The sequence below is a fragment of the Cuculus canorus genome, chromosome 11 (genome assembly GCF_017976375.1).
Source record: "Cuculus canorus isolate bCucCan1 chromosome 11, bCucCan1.pri, whole genome shotgun sequence".
NCBI classification, from domain to species: Eukaryota; Metazoa; Chordata; class Aves; order Cuculiformes; family Cuculidae; genus Cuculus; species Cuculus canorus.
The window spans coordinates 7,632,478-7,654,696 of NC_071411.1; the positions used below are offsets into that span (position 1 = coordinate 7,632,478).

The following is a 22,219-nucleotide window of genomic DNA, read 5'->3' on the forward strand; positions in this document are numbered from 1 at the left end:
CTGTCTCAAGCATCCACTTTTGCAACCTTGTGATGTGGTGGGGCCATCCATAGATCCAACTTGCTAAGAGATTTTCTTTTAAGTATCAGTTGCTGTGGAAACAGCATGAAGAGCAGATCAAATGGACGCTAGGACCAGACGAGTTTCTCTAAGAACTCCAGGTACGTGAATGATTGGTGATGACCCAATTCCAAAAGGTTATCAACACAGATTTGCGCTGTAGCTGACTTAACATTGCCTTCTCCAGGGGTCTGGACCTTGTTTCTGGTCCCCAAAGGTTCTCGTGAATTGGCAGCCCTGGGGTTTCATCACTTTCCACAAAGGAAATGCTGGTGGATTAAGAGAAGTGATGCAGTTTCATATTCACATGTTTATGCTGCCTCCTCATTGTCAAGGGTTGGGCTGAGCCCAGCCTTGGGCTCTGTCAAAACGTTGAGTAATTAATCACATGATAATCACACGCTGCAACTTCTCCCAGGCTTAATCTGATTTCTGCACCGTAGTTGCTTACAAACCACTTAAATTCCGCCCACGTGTGATTTAACCAATATAACTCAGATTAAATTTTCCATGGTCAGAGCTCTGTTACGTGTAAGATTCATCAGCAAATATTTTGCTCGTTGGTTGGTTCTTTTGCATTTAAAACTGGTGGACTTGTTTCTTATGAATAGTTGAGGTATAATCATATAATGATCTGGTGCTTACCGTTTAGTAAAACCCTGAGTTTCCCTTGTGGTTTGGAAAGTTTGGGCTTCTATTTGCTTTTGTTTTCCTGAGAAATGTGTGAAGGGAGCGCGTGTGTCGTGGTTCAGACACAATTATGTGGGCTGGACCAGTCAGCGTTCCAGCTTTATCTGGAAACGGGATGGAAGGCAACTCCTTAAACATTGCTTATTTCCCTTCCTCTCCTACCTTCAAAATAAGCCCTAGTACTTGATTTGTTTAATATTGGTATATTAACAAATTAGTTACAAATATAATTACAAATTATTAACAAATATAATTTGTTTAATACTGATCCAAACTCGAGTATGTTGATGTTTTTTAAGGAAATAATGGAATGTCCATACTTTTGGGTATCTGGGAATACTCCAAATGAAGTCCTGCCTGTTCTGTGTAGTCAATGTTTGTCCCTTGTCCCCTGGCCTGGCAGCAGTGTGTTGGCAGCTTCACAGCAGTGTAGTGGGGTAGATAAGATCTGAATCTTGATTATAAGGGGTTAAAGTTCTTTTAAAAAAGACATTTAGTATTTGGTAAGAATACAACAGAAGTCCACTCAGAATAGAGGAAAATCCTCTTTTCTGCTTTGAATTGCTGGATACCTAATACGTTTGAGTACTATGTTAGGCAATTTATATCTCACTGTGCCTACACGGATATGCAAAGTAAGCATCGAGTGTTCCTCTGGCCTTCAAGCCTACTGCTCCGTGGCTTCACAGGTGTTCAGCCCATGCAAGTGACAAGAGATTTTGGACTCCTAACATTCTTTTGTCCCTAGTCAGCTAATGCAGTTCTAATATTGTCTCTGTCAGGAGGCTGGGATGACACGTCTCCACGTCAATTAGATCATCATCTTTTCCCACCACCGAGAGCAATTATATCTGAGAGCACGCTGGCTAAATTTACATGGAGCACATTCTTTCTTCCTGCCTCTTGCTTACGTATGTTAGAGTGTGTTGCAGCTGGAGACACACCACCAGTATAAGGTAGGCATCAGGGAACACATTGTACCTCTAGCAAGTGCTCCGGGCTGTTTGAAGAAGCAGCCTCCCAGTTTCTCTGGCCATGTTCAGCAGATTTGTCTGCCCACGTCAATGAAATGAACCATAGTCTGTTTGTCTTCACAAGAGATGAGCTGCACTTATTCACAAAGAGAAGTTTCAGAAGGGATTCATTTCTGCATTTTTAGCTTTGTGCTTTGAGGATACCGATGAAGAGAAAATGCTTGGCAATAGACAGAAAGCCAGAGAGGAGCAGACCAAAAGAAACAGCAGAGCTCTGAAAAATCGCTAAAAGCATATAGGGAAACTGAGGCACAACGGTGATTTGAACAAGTTCAGTGAGTGATCTGGTAGAACAGACCATTTACGTACGTCTGGCTTTGGACCAGACTTCATTTGAACGCAGCATATCTGGAAGAATTCTTATGCAGAACTCAAAGTGTTATGATATCCACACCATATGATGGAAGTGGTAAGAATTCAGTTAAGTTTAGCATTTCCAAAGAGTCAGAGCTCAGCCTATGACGTTAGAGTTTTAGGCAGGCTGTCAGCTTTGTGCTGGCTCAAGATGCCGTGTATTGGCGTTTGTCAGCAGGCTCAGCTGCCTCTGTGTGCACAGCCACAGTATTTTAAGTCCCCACTGTAAAATGCTGTCTCACCTTCCATTTAGACTGGCTTTGCTTTCCTAAGGTTAATTTAGTTGTTTCTCACTGAAGTTGTTCACTGCTTCACAAATGAAATAAAACTACCAGGTGATGGATTCTTCCTGTGGCAATGCAGCAAAAAAATTATTCCCTGGAGAGGAATCCACACGCAGTGTCTGCATCACATAAAGCTCCATTCATAACCTATTTCGGGGAGCTGACGGGTCGTAGGTCTCCTGAGCCTCATCTAGTATGGGATGAGTTGTATTCACAGACGATTACTAAATCAGCATTAAGATTGTTTCATAGATCTTCTTGATTCCTTGATCTTCCAGTGCAAGCTATTCAATAAAGCTCTGGGCTATTTAGGAGAATTTTTTGGCTGAGAGCCCTCTTGATAACACTCCTGCACTTGTTTCCTGACTGCTTTTGAAGTAGCTTAGAAGCTTTTAAAAATGATCTTTATATCTTGCTGTGCAAGATACATAACACTAGCGTGTAGAGATGTTTCTTGGATATTGGTAGCAACTAGAAAATGGGTGCGTTTCTTCTTCCCACTAGAAGCTAGTGGATCTTCCCTTTTCTTCAGCTGTTTTTTATCCGTTTCCAATGTCTGCAAAATATACTGCACCCGCTGTCAGTGAGCAGCACTCAAGCAAAATGTAGCCGTTGTAAAAATATTAGGATAATCTGAATTTCAACAAGATTCAGATCTAGCTTTTTGAATCACTTAATGTTGACCTTTTCACAAGGTTATAGAGCATGTGTGAATTGGAATAAATGTCCAAATAATTATATAAGCAGAGTTTCTGTTATGTAAAAGGCAAAGAAGTAAGACTTGTCATTTAGATCTAAATCTGAGCTGGAAAAAACCCTTCTAATTCTAATATCCATTTAAATGTTTCCTTGGGTTTGTCTTTTTAGTTCAAAAATGTTTGTGTGTTTACTTTTTTACTTTCCAGCATTCTCTGAAGTGGTCGTTGTCCATACACAACAACACTGGGCTGTTTAGTGTGAAGAACCCAGGAGAAACCACACTTTTTTCAGTTTTGCGCTTAAGGAGCTGCTGAAGAAGGAAAATAGCGGGATCATTTGGAGCAAAAATGGAACAGGAAAAGGTAAAGCAGGAGTGAAGCAGTGGTTTTGGTCTGGAATCTTGATTTGGAGCTCTGCAAGCATATTCATACATGGTGAAGGAGGCTTTAACCTTCATGGCGTCCCCTTTTACTGTGTTCATAAAATAGTACTCTTCTTATATCTTTACCAAATTCATCCATCTTTGAAAACCCATCGTAAAATACCAAAAGGGAAAAAAGGTGATGTTGCTGAGGTCATTTACAGTGACTCCTACTGGGGGGCTTCTCAGGAAGAGAATGTAATGTATGAACAACCATATTAAGGCAGATTAGAGATCCATATAGTCTCCTATATAGTCAAATACAGAGGAAATTAAAACAAAAGGCGAATCATACTGACAGTCTTCCAATACATCTTCATAGCATTCAGTGAACAGCAGTTTTGCTGCTACTTCGGCTTTAACTAGGACCTTGGATGGATGCTTCTGTCTTGAGTTTGCCTGATTGCTTTTTGAACCTGTAAAAAATTTAGTTGAACTTGTACTGCTGTGCAATACAAGGAATTGAATTCTGAATGAGCCGCTGCATTCAGAAACGTAAGAGTCAGTTCAGAGCAAAGAATTGATCCCAGCAGCTAAGCCTGCCACCATGTGCTAAATGTACTCAAGAACAATCCTTTGCTGCAGATATCTGGAGTTCTGTAGTAGGCAATGGAAAGAAAGGAGAAAGCAAATTTGTGTGAAACCCAGAGCCAGGGCAGAAATTTCACAAGAGCAGCCGTTCTTCTGGACAAAGCCTGGGTGATTTCACACCTTCCTCTACAAAGCAGAGTTGCTTCCAAAGCAGAGATTGCTACCTCTTGAAGAAAAGTGAGCCTTTCCTGTTACATGCACACAAAAAATGTGTCTATTAGACTGTGCTTAGTCGGCTTTTAAATAGGAATTTTCTTTGTGATGCAGGTTGGGTTTCTGAAAAGAATTTTGTTACAAATATTAGGCACAGTAGCACTGATATATTTCTTCCCCATTCTCCTCCCAGCCAGCTCGCTGGTACTGTGCTCCGTGTACATCACAGTCACTAAACACACAAAGCTAAATTGGAAAAGTAAATTATGCTTTCATTGTGAAAGTGCTCTGAATGGTTCTGTCTCTGCCATAGGTCTTGTTTTTCAAAAAAAGAATCCATATGGGAAGATGTTCACTGAAACTTAAATTTTGATGAAGACAAGAGTCATTTTCATGGAAGAAAATATCTTTTGTTCGATAACACACGATTTCACTTACTGGTCACCGATCCTTTATTCAGCCTTTTATCTCTTTCTGTAGACTATGAGAGAAGATTCATATGTGTACTTTTATAGTACCAGATGCTAATAACTAAGATCAGGCGAAATAAAAGATTCAGAATGCTTTTTCAGAAGGATGCTGTGGATGAAAGCAGTACGTAAGATGAAATATGCATGTCTCCTGTAAAGTAGATGCTTGTAAGCCATGAGTTTACCTTCGCATTTTCAGTGTGAATATTTTTTTTGTATTCTAATATAGCAAAGCATTACACAACATATTCCTTAGACGGTCTATAGCTGCTGATCTCTCTTGTGTACCATTTATGTCTCAATCGTCGTACTTGAATTTTGCTCACTGGTGGAAAGATATTTTTTCCAGTGAGACTTTCACTGCTGTGAATTATTTTTTAGTATGTGAACCGTGGAAATGAGGGTATGTGAGATGCCATCTAATGCTTCTGAGTGTAGGTGGGGGGTGGGTTTCAAAGGCACATTTCTTTTTTATATAAACATCCTTCCTACAGGTACATTGACTTTAAACTTTCTGAAATCCTGTATTGCCTCTTCACAGCCTGATTGGTGCTCCGTCAGAAACCCTTATCATCATGTTCCAAGACTCAGCTCACAGCAGCAAAGAGTAAAATCAACTCGGGGATTACCTTTCCTTTATCTGAAGGAATGATTGTGACAATTTGAATAAACACTGGGGCCAAACCTCGCAGGTGACAGGGATCTGGAAGTTCCCAAGTCTGGAATCTCCCCGCGTCCTTCCTTTATCAGCGTATGTTGGGAGATGCAGCCTGAGGAACAGGTTTGTATGAAACCATTTCGCATCGCTGTACAAAGGGCAGCAGCGTGTCATGCCTGTCTTCCTCCAGCCTTGCACCCACTAGGTCAGAAAGCAGAAATGCTGATGAATCATGTTTGCTTTGGCAACCTCCTACTCGAGTTCCTTCTCAACCCTCTTGTCTGAGTTGGGTGGCTTTTGACACACGGGTGGGACAGGTGTGATCTGCCAGAGCTGCAGCAGCTTTTCTCTGCTCCTGCTGACATCTACCGGCAGAAAATTCTCAGCTTGTGCATTTGCAGAAGGTAGCTTAGATATTCATCAAGTGTAATATATATGCCTCAACGCAACGTAGAATTTATTAGTGTAAACGTTTTTGTATTTGTTTGGATTATTCTGTGAGCAAAGGGAGGTAGATTTGTAGCAGGCAGGCACGGTTCTTGGCAATACTGAAACGAGAGCAGAATAAATAGCTGCAGTGAGTTTTATAGGCAGCACTTCAGCCAAGATATGAATAAGTGGGATTATGCTATCGTTGCCTAGAAGGCTTTTTAGTGGTTTTGTTTAGTTTGCTTGTTCTGCTTTCCTTACACAAAAGATCTTTTTGGTAGGAAGTGTCACACTGTCAGAGGTTACTAAAAGCCAGGCTTTCTATGGGAAACTGAGATGGTACTTTTTGTTCATCATCAATGTTTTCTGGCTCTGGCATGTCACAGGCTGTTGGTTTAGGAACCAAGGGTAAGGCACGCTATTCTTTCTGCTCATTCTGCTAATGTCCTGTCTTATGTGAGCTTTTTTTTAGGTTCCTGACTCTGAAAATGAATCCCCTGATAGAGAAGTCTTCAGAATATCCCAAGCGAAGAACAAGAAGGTATAACTAGAGAAAGAGCCAAAAAGGCATTTTTCTAGCCATTTTGGCAGATATACAATGCTGTTTGGATATAAGGCACAAGAGTTAGGTGCAAAATAAAATTGTGTATTTAGGGATGTTATCCCTGCCCTTATTATTGGTGATAATGTTTACTTTGGTCTATGAATTCAGAAGCGAAATGCACTGAAACTGTAATGGTTTAGCTCTGAGGGTCTGAATTCTCCCCATGTGCCCACAGCTGATTTGGCTTTACCCAAGATTATATGCTCTGCTTTTATATCTCTCATCTCTCCCATATAAACTCGCACAAGGTACCGCACATCCCAGGTAGTGTTTGTGAGATTTTTGAGGAAGAGAAAAAAAAATTCTTGCTGATATTAAAGTACTTGATTGTAGACCCAACATAAACACAGCCCAAATTCTCTGTGCCTTGCTGTAGTTAGACCTGAACTCACTGCGGGGGGGACAGTCGTTGACAGAGGAGGAAGACCAGAGCTGTATTCAAAATGCTTTCTAAATGTGATACCCCCTCTGCTCCAGAGATGAGCTCAGGCTTGCTCAGTTCTGAATGCGCGCACACACATATCAATATGCACACAATTAAGCACAAGAGACCGATTGTGTGATAAGTGCTTATTGATCCTCTTCTGAAGCTTTGGGAAAAGAAAAGGCTTCAAAGGTAGAAAGCTCTTTGGTGGGTGTGGGGGAGAAGGTATTCTCTATCCTTTTAGATGCTTGAGTCGTCAGGACATCCCCAATCTTTCGTGCTTTTAATAAGTTCCTACAAAAGTCCTATAGATGGTAGCTGAGTTCAAGTGTTGCTAAGCACGCAGAAGGGGAGATAAGAAAGTTGAGCTCTCCGTATTCACAGGTAAATTTGAAGTAGTCAAGAACATTGATAATCTACTGGGAACTGGGACTAAGATAGACCTCCAAATGTTGCAAAGCACATTTAGAGCTTTGCAAGAAATGATCCTGGGGGGGGGGGGGGGAGGGGGCGGAAATAGCATCATACAAGAACCACAGAGTCTTGGAAGACAAATTAAGATTGTGAGGAAAAGGTTGGTTTTCGTATATTTTCCTGCATTTTTACATTTAGGTTTGCAACCAGCGGACAGAAAAACTCAACACGGATTTGGATTTTTGAGGGCAGATCTAAAGACCTCTTAGATCCCGTTTGGTCTGATTTGTATAAGTAATTTAGATATGGTTCTATAAAAATATACTTTAGAGCTATATTCCTAACTCTTAAGCAGGTTGTTGCTTTGATCACAGTATCCATTCATTATAGAATATAAACTTAAACTTCTCTTTTAACTATAGCTTAGAAGAGTGTATCCAGGAAGTTTGCTAAACTGGGAAGTACCGGTCTCAGAAAGCCACAAATGACAAAACAGGTAAGCATTTCCTCAGTGACACAGGTATTTACTGTCGTAAATGTAGGTGTTTTTCCACGGAAATGTTCTCAATTTTCCACCTTCATTCTTGTGCAACAGACAAAAAAAAAAAAACCCTGATGCACTTAGACCGCAATGAAAGAATGCTATTGCTAAAGAAAGCTCTTGAATGATGATAAAATAGAGAAACTCGCCTGAAGCTGCTTTACCAGGATGTGTCTCTTGGAATGAAGCCACATTGGAAGAGAACTTGAAAGTTTTGATGTTATATCTCTTAAAAAAAATAGTGTTTATATATATCTCAAAATGAAATTCTACAGATATCCATAGAGTACAGAAAAGAGAGGAGTCCTGGGAAATGCTCACAACAAGCAGAAGGTTCCTGTGATTCAGATGGACTATCCTATCCTTGAATAGGTATTTTCCACGATTGTTATCTACTCGGTATAACTTACAGGGAATGAGACATTTGTCACTGTGCTGAGACTCTAATGACCCGTAGCAGGATAAATTATGTTGTACTCACATGCAATTGTTTCCCTGCCCTGAAATATGTTTATTTTTCTGTGCACACAGGTTAGGATCACACGCTGGTTAATGACATCAAGACTGTCTTGTGGGTGCATTTGGCTATTCCTGCAGGCAAGGTCAGCTATTTCTGTCTAATTTACACATAAGATAGTAGGCTTGAGGATTTGTTTGTTCAGTGCAATTTGTAATAAAATTAATGAATCATCTCTCAATAGATACTTTAAAGGTGAACAAGAAAACTTTTGCAATTAACAGCACTGCAATGCTGGTCTACACTGACTGTCAACAAATCTAGGAAGGCTGTAAACCTGGGAACATGGGCTCCGACTGGTGTTGTGCAATGACAAAACCTGAATGTTTGCCTGTTTATTGGTTCTTTCCCTGCCACAAATATTTACCTTGCTCCTCTTTCCTTTCATTTCTACAGATAATTCCTTGCAATCTCCTATCACTACCTGATCACCTCTTTTCCACCTGTTTCTCCAGCCTCTTCCACTATCACCTCTTTTCCAGTCATTATAGTGAATAATCAAACCGCAATAATACAGTGATAGAGCTCTTTTGTAATGCAGTTCGATGCCAAGAGGATCAGCTACCCCACAGCAGGAGAATTTGAACTTCCTCTCCACTAACACTTGTGACACTGACTGACCACAGCAGCATCATGTTCTGGCACCTTGAAAACCAGCTTATAAAACATGTAAAATTAAATAAGCCCATAGATCTGTTAAATTTAGTAACAACATACATCGTCCTGTAATAAAGATCTTCTTAGTGGGTGCAGTGGATGCTGCTGTTAACATCTTCAGCTGCTTTTTACTTCCCCGAGAAAGAAAGATCAGTATTTTGAAAAGGAATTGACACAACATAGCTAAGGATACCAATTTTCCTGCAAGAGCCAGCCTTCAGCAGATGATTTTCCTGCAGTGTAGTGCAGCAGACGGAAGGTGGGGCACAGGCTTCACTGGTTTGTGCTGTACGCTGGTGATGCACAGGTCTGATGCTGAGCACCACTCTGGGGATTGATTAGGTTCAGGGGAGACAAAGCAGTAGCAGTTGCAGATGAAAGTTTTGAAAGTAGAATACTAGAAAATCGGAGGAGTTTTTAGGATCACACTCAAAACTGAAGCTCGCAGGCCAGGAGGTCTCTTAGCACTGCTGGCAAAAGCTCGCACATCCAGCTGGCAGGGGTAAGGAACGGGGGGACACAGAAGAGCAGGAAATTGAACTGTAGCAAACGGTTGGGGTCTGCAGGAAAGGTGAGGAGGGTTTTTTTTAATCAGGGAGTGTAGTGATAGGGTGAGGGGTAATGATTTCAAGCTGAAAGAGAGGAGATTTAGATTAGATATTAAGAAGAAATATTTTACTGTGAAGGTGGAGAAGCACTGGAACAGGTTGCCCAGAGAAGTCATGGATGCCACACACCTGGAGGTGTCCAAGGCCAGGTTGGATGAGGCTTTGAGCAACCTGATCCAGTGGAAGCTCTTCCTGCCTATGGCAGGGGAGTTGGAACTGGGTGATCTTTCTTTAACTGGATGATCTTGGAGAGGAGGAGGCTGAGGGGTGACCTTATTACTCTCTACCTGAAAGGAGCTTGTGGAGAGGAGGGAGCTGGCCTCTGCTCCCAAGTGACTGAGGACAGGACAAGGGGGAATGGCCTGAAGCTCCACCAGGGGAGGTTGAGACTGGGTATCAGAAAAAAATTCTTCATAGAAAGAGTCATCGGGCACTGGAACAGCTGCCCAGGGAGGTCATCGAGTCACCTTCCCTGGAGGTGTTCAAGGAAAGGGTTGATGAAGTGCTTAGGGACATGGTTTAAGGGGGTGATAGGAACGGTTGGACTCGGTGATCCAGTGGGTCCTTTCCAAACTGGTGATTCTATGATGATTCTATGCTTTCTTTAAGGTCCTTTCCAACCCAAACTATTCTATGATTCTCTGATTCCATGAAACGTCATGCAGCTGTATCTGCCACTGTTTCTGACACTGTTTGGGGCAGTAATAAACTGGGGATACTGGGCTGTACAGATTTCAGCTTAAAATACATATATTTTTCTATGATAACTGCAAGGACCAGGCAAAACCCAATAGAAAATCTGTGTTTTAATATAAAGTGATACTCATTTACATTCAAGTAAATGAAGATCAAAACCACGCAAGTTCTCTGACAGAGTTAATATGAGTTTATTCTGGTGTGATGGTGAGCAGAGCCATTGGCAGTCTCTGGGCAAGCTGTGAAAGACTCAGTCCGCACTTCCTTGTGTACAGGAGTCGCAGTGGTGCTGGGCAGCTTGCAGAGGAGGTTTTAGTTCTAAGTCAATAAACACATAATCGTGACATAATAAAACTCAGAACACCACTGCTTTGGTACTCACGAAGAATTTATTCCTTCCTAAGCTGGTGCCTGGCTTCGGTGCAGTCAGTACATCTCTCTTTAGGAGCACATAGTAAAAGGGGCATTCAGATGTTTGGAAAATTCCATAAGTACCCTGAAATATCTGCTCTGAGACAGTGTGGCTATTAATCTATCAAGTATGCCCCTAGGTTAGCATACTTAGCCACTGCAAATGACTTGAAATTGCTTATTTTGTAGCTTTTAAATTTGCATCCTCTGGAAGTACTCCCCAAAATCCCCTGCAGGTAAAGATCACTTAGCATCCTAAATAACAACGGGCTTGGGCTCTTCCTTAAAGTAACTATACAGTGAAATGCCTTTCACTAACTACAAAATGGCACCAGCTCCTAAATTCTTGTGTCCTGCATTTGCTGCGTGCCGCACCTGAACTGTTCTCAGCTACTGCAATGGAAGTAAATAGCGTGATTGCTACAGTAGCCAAGGGCTTTATCAATCATAGGCATCATAAAAAGCCTTCCCCTCTGCCCTCATCCCCCACAGCCAGGAATACACAGGTATGTTGCACAACTCATCTTAAAGCATGCTGATAATTTGCACTTTTGTCTGTCAGAATTAGACCCTATTAAAGATTACTCGTGCCCCAGAAAGTGCCACCTTCCCTTTCCCCAACCCCACCCCCTGAGGAGAATTAACATCCCATTTTCACTTATCAGTGCCGTGATGCTAATCCTGACATTGCTGCTGGTCCTATGAAAGCTGGTCAGACTTCCCAGTCTTTGGGAAGAGTAAGTAAAAGCACTCTTCTAAGTCAGATGAGGTTCTTCCTTCTCATCTCACTTTTAATTAAAATTGCTCCCATCTTTTTTTTGTGAGGGCTGTGAATCCAGTTGGGGATCTGGTGAGTTGATCTCTGACAATATCAAATGTTGTCAGAACTCTTAATCAAAGGCAGCCCATGAAAGCACCCCGGGGAGTACTTTATTCTCTGTGTTTAAAAGGACATGAAAGTACAATAGTTCTCTTTATATGGGTACAAAGGAGCCAATTGATCTTGTCAGTTTAATAAATAATACAATTGCTTCCACCAGACACTGTTAATAGACTCTTGTCTGGACTAATGTTGTACAGAATTGTACAAGTACAGAAATGCTATCTACCTCCATCTACCCTGGATTAACCACCTTCCTCTTTATCTCCTAGAGGCAAAGCTTCCAGCGGTAGTCCCTGAAGGGCATCCATTCCTCTGATCTTCATCTTTTTCTTTATTTTAATGTGTGTTCTTGGAAAAGACAAACTAATTTCCTGATGCATCTGTTGTCTGGCTGGTTCCTAGCATTTTTACAGATTTAAAGAAGCTCGAGAATGTAAAGCAGGCAGCGGGTTTGGGGTGTTTCTTTTGTTTATTTTTTTATCATTTACTGTCTATGTGGTTTCAAGATGCAAAGATGCAAAATTTGTATTGTGCTTTTCAAACATTACAAAGGCACAGGGAAGTTCGGATGCAGCTTCTTCCCTGGACCACTATGAATGCAAGGACCAGACATCAGCAACATTGATATAAGGCTTTAGTTTAAGAAACCCACAGCTCAGGGGTTTGAGATGCCTCTGATTTGGTGCCAACATAACCAGATCAGGCCCTTCTGTGGATTCCCTCACTCAGCTTTTTAAGTGGGATCTGAGTTTTTGCCTTATCAGCACTGCTTTTCAGGTGAGCATTAGATGGGATACAGACACATCAGTGTTCACTGAGGAAGTGCTGTAACATTAGCACAGGAAGATTTAAAAATTTTTATTATCTTGGCTTTGGTTTGTTCTCCTTTTACTTTTTTCTTGCTATAACACAAAGTGGTTCTGAGTTTTGCAGCTGAGGTATGTGGTAAACAGGCAGGAAGAGAACATATTTGTCATTGGGAATTGGTTTCTAGGGTTCTGAGGACCACAATGTTATGCTTTGAAAACAGTTAATTTTACAGCAGTTACGGATTTTACTTTTTTGCATCTTTCTATCTATGTATCTACCTAAATGTGTGTTTACATATGTATGGATTTTTATATATATATAAAAACCATAAAAATATAGGTATGGTTTCTCTGCATATATATGTACAGGCATATGTATAAATCTGGTTTGTGCTGTCATAGTCCCCACAGGTTCTTCCTCAGATGATGAGAGGTTGGACATACCTCTCTAAGTGCTGCTGAGCTCTCCAGCTCTGCCTGACAAAGGAGACATTGTGGTGAGTAAAGAGCTGGCTGATCCCCTTCCATGTGTTTGCAAGAAAAATACCTTTGATCCGAATGCTGGAATCAGATATTTAATTGTTAATAGCACTTTGTTTATCTATAGTAACCTGAATGAAAAATGCAATGACCAATGAGTAAAAAGACCTGTTGTTGACAAATTATTTAGATTCCCTATACCTTGTTTTTATGTGCTGTAAAAGGTAGGAAGTAACAGTGCCAGAACTGAAAGGGGCATTTGCAGGATAAATGCATAATTTATATTGAGCGGCTCAGGTATTTCAGGTACTGGGATAATACATTGATTTTTTATCTATAGCAGAGACCTATTCTGGCTCAATGATGAGGCCCTAAAGCATCCGAAATCAACAGACTTGGGATTCTTTTAGATTGCTGGGGAAAGCAATTTCTGATCAAGTCTGTGCTTACATATATATTGCTTTCGAATTGTTGTTGCATTGCTGACAAATACTCACACTGCTGCCCTTCTACTTGAAGATGAAAAATGCTTTTTATTTTAAATTCAAAAAGTAAATGAAATCCAGACTCCTTAACTGGTTTTAGATATAATTTCAGAAATAAAAATGAGTCCTTTAAATAATAAATTGCTAGTGCGGGAAATCAGTTTTCTTCACTCCTCCTTCCCTCCTGCATCCATTTTGAATTGAGAGTAGTGTGTTTGAAGGGTGAGACCCCAAAAAGCTTCTAAAGTCACAATTGGCATTTGAAAGGCTGCTCTGTGCTCTTCGAGTGCTATTGATGCTTTGAGTTGAGGCATGAAAGACCTAGAACTCTGATCTCTGGTTTTGGCAAGTCAAGTCATTCAATTCAATTTCACAACTGTGCAGCTGTGAAGCTTTACCATTTTTGATGTTTGAAAAGGTAGAGATTATTTCTGTTCTCTGTGATTTGTGAGCAATCATTGCTTCTGTTAGAAAACCCAGGAAGAAACCTGTCTGTCTGATGTGCACGGACTGTTACTGATACCTGTGCTAAGACCTGAGTAGATATTAGATATCTGGCTGCATCTCTGAGATCAAAACCTCCTCTGATGCTCTGCTGCCCTTTGAACAGCACTTAATTGGCCATGATACCATATTTTAGGACCTGGGACTGAGCTTTGCCTCCTCAGGTCACTGAGTGAATCCAGTTTAGGTCTGTAGGAAACCAGACAATGTTCTCAGCCCCCTTTCCAGGGGAGAGAGGGCTGCATTGCTATGCTCACTGCTTTGGTTCTCTTACCTGCAGAGAGTTGTTGTGGAGATGTGAGTTTGCAGTACCTGCTCGCTCTTATGGGCGCTTTCTGTAGGTTGACAGAAGCACTTAGGTTGGACTGTTTGGTGGGGACACCCCAGGTGTCCTCTGCAGAGATTTCAGGCGTGTCTGGCCAGCCTTTATCTTACGAGGCTTATGCCAAACTCTTCAAACACAATTTCCTGGGGAGGAGAGAATAGCTTACAAGTGATGGGTACTGCCTGGGCGTGACGATGGGGTCCAGGGTGGATTGACTAAGGTAGCCTTGGCGGCTGCTCCTCACCCACCTCCTCCTGCAGTGGAAGGGAACAATTACTTAGCAGCCTTTTTCCAACAAGCCTTGTGCTGGTACTGTCGTGGAAGCCCCAGTTGCGCTGATAAAGAGGCACAGACTGGTCACTGGCACAGCCTCTGCTGGCACTGGTGCCAACCAGGCTAGGATTGGCTCCAGTCTGGAGCCTAATTGCCTCCCAAATTTAGCCCTGAGCTCAGTGTTCAGTCTCTTGCTAACGCAGAGGACTCGCCTCCTGTCCAGCTTGGTTGATAAGCAGGAGTGATGTGTGGCTGGCAGTCCACCCCAGCGGCTGAGTGCAGTGCCCTTCATTTCCAGCACTGTAAAACTAACCCAGTCATTGTTATTTGGGGTCTTCTCCCCTGGGGAATTTTGGGACACATTATTTTCATTAGAAATAGAGACCATTTGACTTAACTGCCTGCCGAAATGTATGGGGAATTGGAGGGCTGGGATGTGAATGCAGGCTTTCTTCTGCAGTCGGAGCAGGCTATTCTGGAGACTGTTCCCCCTCTACTAACAGATACAGCATTACAGGTATGTCTGTGTTGGGCTGCCATGCAGCACACATCTCACTGCAATGACAGCAAAGCTGAACTCTTTGCTTCACCAAGAGAGACGTGCAGACTTTGCTCATGGGAGAAGGCAAAGCATTGGCACTGATTGTTTCCTCTCTCTAGAAGAGGAAAAGTACCTCACATCGTAGAGATGGGCACACCAGCTATTCTGTGCAGGAAAAAGTGTATCTGCAAGCTAACTGCTTGGTGGACTGCCTGCTTCTAACCAAAGTACTGTGTTGCGCGTTCTTACTGAGTGGTTCTTTGTGACTCATGACAAGGATGCTGTGCTGAGGGTATTTATTGACTCTAAGGTGCAAAAAACTGCTTAGGTCGTTCATAGATAGATCTGAGCTACAGGTCTTTTCTGTGATGATTTCACAGCTTGAACAGATGTTGGATGGATGTGTGGCAGGGAAGCAGGATTGTCGAAGAAACCTGAACTGACAGTGGATATCAGGACATTGACACTACTCTGCACACAACAGTTGTGAGGAGAAAGAGGAGGAGGAAGGTGGAATATGGGTAGACGGAAGGAAGAAAGCAAAGTCACGGTGCGGGATGTCACTTTGGAGTGGAGGATTCTGCTAAGGCTTGATTCAGCGGGATGCCGGACACCTGCTGTTTGCAGCCAAGTCTAAAGATACTAAAGATATCAGTGCCTTGGAAAATTAAATTCTTTGATTCCAATCGCTTTAGCTAGCAAGCATGTTGTTTTATCTAATGCTTGTCTCTGTCTGTTTTAGGCTCTGGTGCCTGCTGAGAAAAGGTATGCATAATGAAATGATTAAATCATGCGTTTTCGAATAATCAAAGTCATGCTGTTTCAGCTATGCAGAAATCCTGTTCCTCTTATGAGACAGCTGGCCAGATTCAGAATTTCTTTAGGATTTTATATTCTTCGAAGGACTCCAAATAAAGAAAGAGCCTGGTTAAGTCCAGTTCTGCTCTCCTGCAAGCCTAGGGCCAGATATGATCACATTCATATTCTTCCTGTGTCACTGCAGACAGAAAATAACTTTGCAGTCTGATTTTGTGCTCTAAAGAAAATCATTCACACTGTGACAGCACTTCAAAATATTTCAATCCTTATTCTGTATATGCTGCTGGCTGTGACTGCAGTGCAGAAAAAAAATGCTTCACTGAATCAGTAGTTATGGGAAGGGGTAAAGTTTCCAAATCACTCCTTTCCATCTTGATTTTGTAACTGATCTCTTGTACCTGCTGTACCTCCAGTTTGAGACATTTAGCCTGTAACTCTGCACTACTCCAGGCTTTGGCATCCCTGACACGCTTAATTGCACAACACTGCTTAAATATTTTTCATGGTAAAATCAGATGGTACTACATATGCTGCTATATAGAGAAGCATCTCCTGACTGTGAGAAATCTCCCTAGGGAAATGTACCCTGGAGGAGGCAGTGAAGGGAATGAATCAGAAACACTTTTGTCGTCAGAGTCCAGAGACTCCTACCTATCCACCAAGGTAAGGTTTCTTCTTAAAAAGATGCTATCAAAGCTGATTGACCTAAAATGAAATCTTGTGTGCTTTTTTGACTGATGGGCATGTATATATTCCCATGTTCTGCTGTTTGGGGTCACTCTTAGGAGCATGTGAGAAACCAGCTGAAAACAAACAGGAAGAATTTATCAAAGAGGACTCTGACCTCCCAAGGTCATGGCAGTGACAGTGAACTGATGGAGTTTAATAGGCTTATTTTAATGAAGGGACTGTATTTACAGCGGAGGTGGCACAGCGGATGCAAGAGAGCTGCACCATGAGACACTCTGCTAGATTGATTTTTGTAGATCCTAAACAGAGCCTCAGGGAGAAGAGCAGCAAACAAGTCCCTCTCTCCCTCTTAGTGCCACATTCAGAAAACTGAGTAACGATTGCAGTCTATCAAAGAAGACAGGGAAATTTAATTGAATAGCAAAATATCAGATCTATATTTAAAACAGAGGAATTATCTTTCTGGGCCAAGCAGAAGAGTGTAATTTTGACAAAAGGAGTTATAAGAACTCATATCTGCCTTGCCATAATGGAAACTCTCACCACCAGTCTCATTTTTATTATAGAAACGTTGCTCCAAGAGGCTTCAGATCTATTTGTGTGTTTCTCCATCTCAAAACTGAAACATTTCAGACCAAATGACATTTGCAAGTTCAGAGAGCCACAATTTTTTATGCAGTGAAAGGGCTGGAGTGCCTATGGCTGCACTGCTGAGATGCCACCCTTGTCCTGCAGATCAAATGTGGAAAACAATGTGGCGATAAGACAGATGGCATTATTCCAGCAGAAAGCATTAATCAGGGACACTGAAAATGGTAAACCTGAGTAGCTATAAGCAGACAGCAGATGGAGATGGAAGAAAAGGAAATAATAAAACTCTTCAATAAGACAGAGACAGCTTAGATGACTGTTTTCATTTGCATTCATCTTATAAACTGGATCTGCTAGTTTTACTCTAGATATGGATTTCTCAGATGACAATGTTAAAAAAAAAAGAAAAAAGCAACAAAAAAACCCCAAATAAAAACCCCCAGCTTAGCAGCAGTGCAGAACAAACACAGCATTCAAAAAGCAAAACGCAACTTCTTCTTTCCAGATGAGCAAAGTTGGATGGTTATGCTGGTTGCCTTCAGCTTTAAAATTCTGTGGCAGAGCAGAGCTCGATGCCATTCTCTTTTGCTCTGCCAGGTGTGGCTCTTTGAGACAGGACGTGATGATGCTGTGGAAAAATCCACCTTGACAGAAGAGCTTGACAGCTATTCACAGACCTCTCATGTGGAGCATAAACCTTTTCCCAACTATGAGTTAATGTCATCAGTGCTGACATTAGACATCTTCCTTGCAGAGTTCTACCTCATTCTCTTGACTGCTTTACCTCTTACTTGAACCTAACGCTATAACCAACAGCCAAGAGGGAGAGAAAGACTGTGTGGGGTTTAGAGTCTTCAATGCAATCTATTTGAAAAATGTCTATTACTAAAAGGTTTAAAGCCTTTAGCAGTCAAGAGCAGAACGACTTTGTGTAAATAACAAATTATACCAGTCCATATTGATTTTTCTTCTTTGAACAATTCCCAGATCAAATGTGCTCTTTCAAGTCAAAAGGTGATATATCTAGCTGCAGCCATTTCAATCTCTGAAAAGCTAAAACCCAAGTTTTTCTTTCTCTGCTCCATCATTGATGTAAACGAAAGCATTACATCGAAGACACACCTTACCATTTTGTTTCTGATCCATAAAGCTTACTTTTTAAATAAGGAAAAACCTTCCCAACTTCAGAAACCGGACATAACTATGAAGAGCAAATGCACATTAAAGGCATACTTGTGCGCGGCATTTATCTTTCCAAGCATCCGAAGTGCTCTGATGCATCGTGCCCCCTGCTCCCACTCTGACCTACAGGGGACAGAGTGCATGGAGTCTGTATTCTTTTCACCAAATTGCTCTGCTAGAATCAGACAGTAGCAGACTTACGCATACAGCATTGATGAGAAACGCAGACCACAGTGCAGCAAGAGATAAATCCACCCAAGCCCTTGGGATTAGATGAGCCCACTGTCAAATTGGTACCTCCGTTCTTTATGCACTGTTGGGCACTGAGATTTAATTCCCTTTCCTCCTCCTCAAGGCCTGCTGAGGAGACTCTGTCCCACTGCAAACTTGCAGTAGCGTTGCCTCAAGTAACATTGTGCTGCCAAGACAATGGATTTTGGGAAACTAATTAATTTGACATTTATTCATGAGTGCACTCTGCGTGGATTCTTAACATATTTTTCACTTACAATGACAACAAAATTGGCATTTCAAAATACAAAAAAGATATCAAATACCAAAGGGCCATCCTATCGAAGGAGAGGAAATCAAGTTGGTTTGACTCCAGAAATCAAAACTGAATACTTTGAATATTTCTTTCTGTACAACTGATATAATATATTTTTTTTATTTTTTTAGAAAAACACCCTCATACTTCAATGTCCAGCAGACCGCACCCCCTCAAACAATTCAATATCTTGACGTTGACTTTCCTTCTTGGACTTCCCTGAGGAAACAAACTTATCAACAAAGGGGTGATGGTGATCAGACCTGGACTAACAAAGCTCTAGTAAGGTGCAACATGTTGTCTTAAGCTGTGTCAGAGCCCAGCCTACTTTTTTTACCTGCCATTAGCTTCAAGCCCCTGTACTGAAGCAGTGGCATAGAGCTCTGTGATTCCCAGGCTGCCGTTAACAGCAGGTTTGTTGATCAGCTGCAAATGTCCAAGATCCCAGAGTAGAGTCACCCAGAAAAACTTCAATAGGAAGGAAATTCATTTTGAGCAATTCCTCTGTAAGAAGTACAGCTTAACAGCACTGTGTGCTTTTCTTGTGTGTGGCACAGGCCCTTCTGTGCCCCCAGGGTTCCTTCCAGTCATCTTCTGTTCCAGATCTCCCAGCCTTTCTGCATCTGCATCTCTCCTTTGATCTCCCTCCTTCTCAGTAGGCACCGGGAGGTTTGCATCCATTTTTTTTTCCTCAATTTTTGTCAATATGAGAGTTGCCCTTGTTACCAGGTTAGAGCTGAATACCAGACGTCCTGTGTCTGCAGGAAAAAGGGAGTTGCGTGGTTATTTCCTCTGTCTCCATTAAGTGAGTTGTGCCCTTCATATTTAAACAGAGCACTTGATCTTTCTTAGGCAACTTATCTCTCTCATTCTTTTCCCTTATAATCTCCCACAGCAAGGTCCCAAAATTACCTAATAAACATGGATGTTATGACATCCTCCCACAGTAACTCTAAATACCTTACAGGAAACATCAACTAATAAACGATATAATTACTGCAAAGATGAAAACCACCTCTCCTGCAAACATACAGTGAGTTGCTCTTCATCTTGTTACACAAATTATTTTTTTCTTGGGTGCTTTTTTTTGTCTTGCTTTGCTTTTCAAGCCCTTCTCTTGCCTTGTGATCATGTGCAAGAAATGTATATCTCCAGGCATAGAAATATAAAGTGCAGTCATCCTGAGCTGCCACAGGAATGCAGGTCCACCCAGTTAATTTTTTCCTATTGTAATGTGCGGAGTGGCCCCACAGACACACTCATAGACACACCTTTTCTTTTTTTGTACTGCTAATTATTTTAAGCTACTCTCCAGGTTGGTGGCATAGCTTATTACAGGGGAAAATTGGCAGTTTCTCTCCTTCTGTGGTGACTAGTAAGTTATGTGAAAAGCTTTTTGGCTTGATTTGTTCTGACTTCTGCCACGTCTTGCTGATCTATCTATTATGCTCAAAAATAAGGCAAATTAAACCCAGCAGTTAAACCAGCCAGACAGAAGGGCATGCACCCCTACCAAAAAGGTATTTTTGAAACAAAAAGACATACTTTAAGCCAGTAAACGGTATCTTTTTGCTTTGAACTAAGGACAGCACTGTACAATTATCGTTGACGCTGTTGTCACGGGCGCATCGTGTTACCACTCCGCTCTGCTTTGTTGTTACATTCAGTCAAAGCAGTGGAACACAAAGGAGAAGGCTGCTCTGTCAAGAGCTCCAAGGATGGGATCGCTGAATGCTGTATTTTAATAATCTGCCTTGTTCGCATGAGCTGAGCCAGCCGCAGCCAAAGCAGGGAGCGGTTGTTGGCCAACCAAAACACAGCTGTTGTAGCTCATTTTGAAGTCTACCAGCCTTTCTACTGTCCCTTTTCAGAGATTAAGCTTAAATTTCTGTGAGCAAGGCTTATGTCACCTTATTCAAGAACAGTTTCACTGACAGCTTTGAGTTTTTTCCTCTTTGCCTCATCTTTGTGGTTTTGGAAGGCAAACAGCTTTAATAGAAATGTACCCAAGCGAAAAGCAAAACTGTATAAAACCTGTGTGGCTCTGCCGCACGGCCAGCAGGCAGCTCCCAGCCATGCAAGCGGCCAGGGAATTCGCAAGCTTTTGGAGAGAAATGCAAGCTGATATTGTGGTATGTTATCGAAGCCAGGTAAACTCAACCATTGGGTGTGATTGGAGCCAAGCGGCACATGCTCAGAACAAAAGCTGTGTTTTAATCTGACTTTTATTTCCAGCTTTTTAGCTTTCTCTGAAACTCAAGTGACATTAAAGTGTAGGAGAGGGGGCAGTTGTTTAATCTGTATGGATCAAAATTTCATAAAATACTGAATGGCAGCAAAACGAAGACGCTGAGTCGCACCAACCTGCCTGCCTGCCTCTTTCTGAGGTCTCATCTGCCTTATGCAAAAGCCAAATCAGTGTTATAAGTAACTCCTCTCCACTGCCAAGAAATTCATTTCATTGGTTTATCCAGAAGGGCTTTGGTACCACAGACAGTCTCTGGTGTGTGGGTTACGTTTCAGGCCTGCTTTTAGCAAACAGCTGATCCAAGAGAAGCTGAATGACTGTCTTCAGGTCTGTGATTATTGCAAAAGCCTAGATTTGAGCTTTTTTTACTGCCTGTGTGTCACAGCACTTTTCTAGTGACCACTGGTTGCTGCTTTAGTTGAATAAGTTTCCCAGATTAACCAGGAAAAGAAGAAGCCCTCCACCCTTGGTTCTTTTTCATTTTATAATTATCTGCTGTTTCTCTAGAGCTGCTCTTTTATCCTTATGTTTTGCTCTTGCCTGGATGTGCCCAGTGCCTCGCAATTAAAAGGAAGCGGCTCTATACAGTTCACAATCTAAGATCACATGCTGCAAACCCTTGCTCATTAGAGCAATCCCACCGGAGCGAATAAGGCTGTTTCACATCAGATCTGCTTGCTTAGTGAAGTTCAGTAGGCTCTGACCTTCAGTAACGTATTTTAAAACATCAGCAAAATATTCTCTGACTCACTGCTAATAGTATAATTGCTAATGGGATGAAACTCTAAAAAATAGGTCCAAATATGTTTATGTAACAATCAGAAAACTTTCATTCCCAAAGGCAAGGAACAGTTATACTTTCAACATCACTTATGTTTTGGCCTGGAGGTGTCCTATGTGCTGTGCCAAAAAGTAATAATTAAAGGGACATGGTCAACATAAACCTAAATTTATTGAAACTCCTTATTTGTGCTACTTGGCAACGCACTAGGGGGTTCAAAGTGAAAAGTTTTTTTAAAATAAGTTTGTTTTGCACCACTTAGGCTCTTTGTTCTTTTCACAGTGCTCCGTTTTAGTATAGAAATCTGGGGGTTTTTTTCCTGGTTTCACTTCTAGTTTGTGTTCGA

General features: G+C 41.7%; 1 long non-coding RNA gene across 1 annotated transcript; it reads left to right on the forward strand.

The window, feature by feature from the left end:
- Positions 1-7,706: 7,706 nt before the first annotated feature.
- Positions 7,707-8,487, forward strand: LOC128853242 (uncharacterized). The gene is made up of 3 exons (XR_008451615.1): positions 7,707-7,781; positions 8,102-8,198; positions 8,358-8,487. It is a non-coding gene; the product is annotated as an uncharacterized LOC128853242 (long non-coding RNA).
- The last annotated feature ends 13,732 nt before the right edge of the window (positions 8,488-22,219 follow it).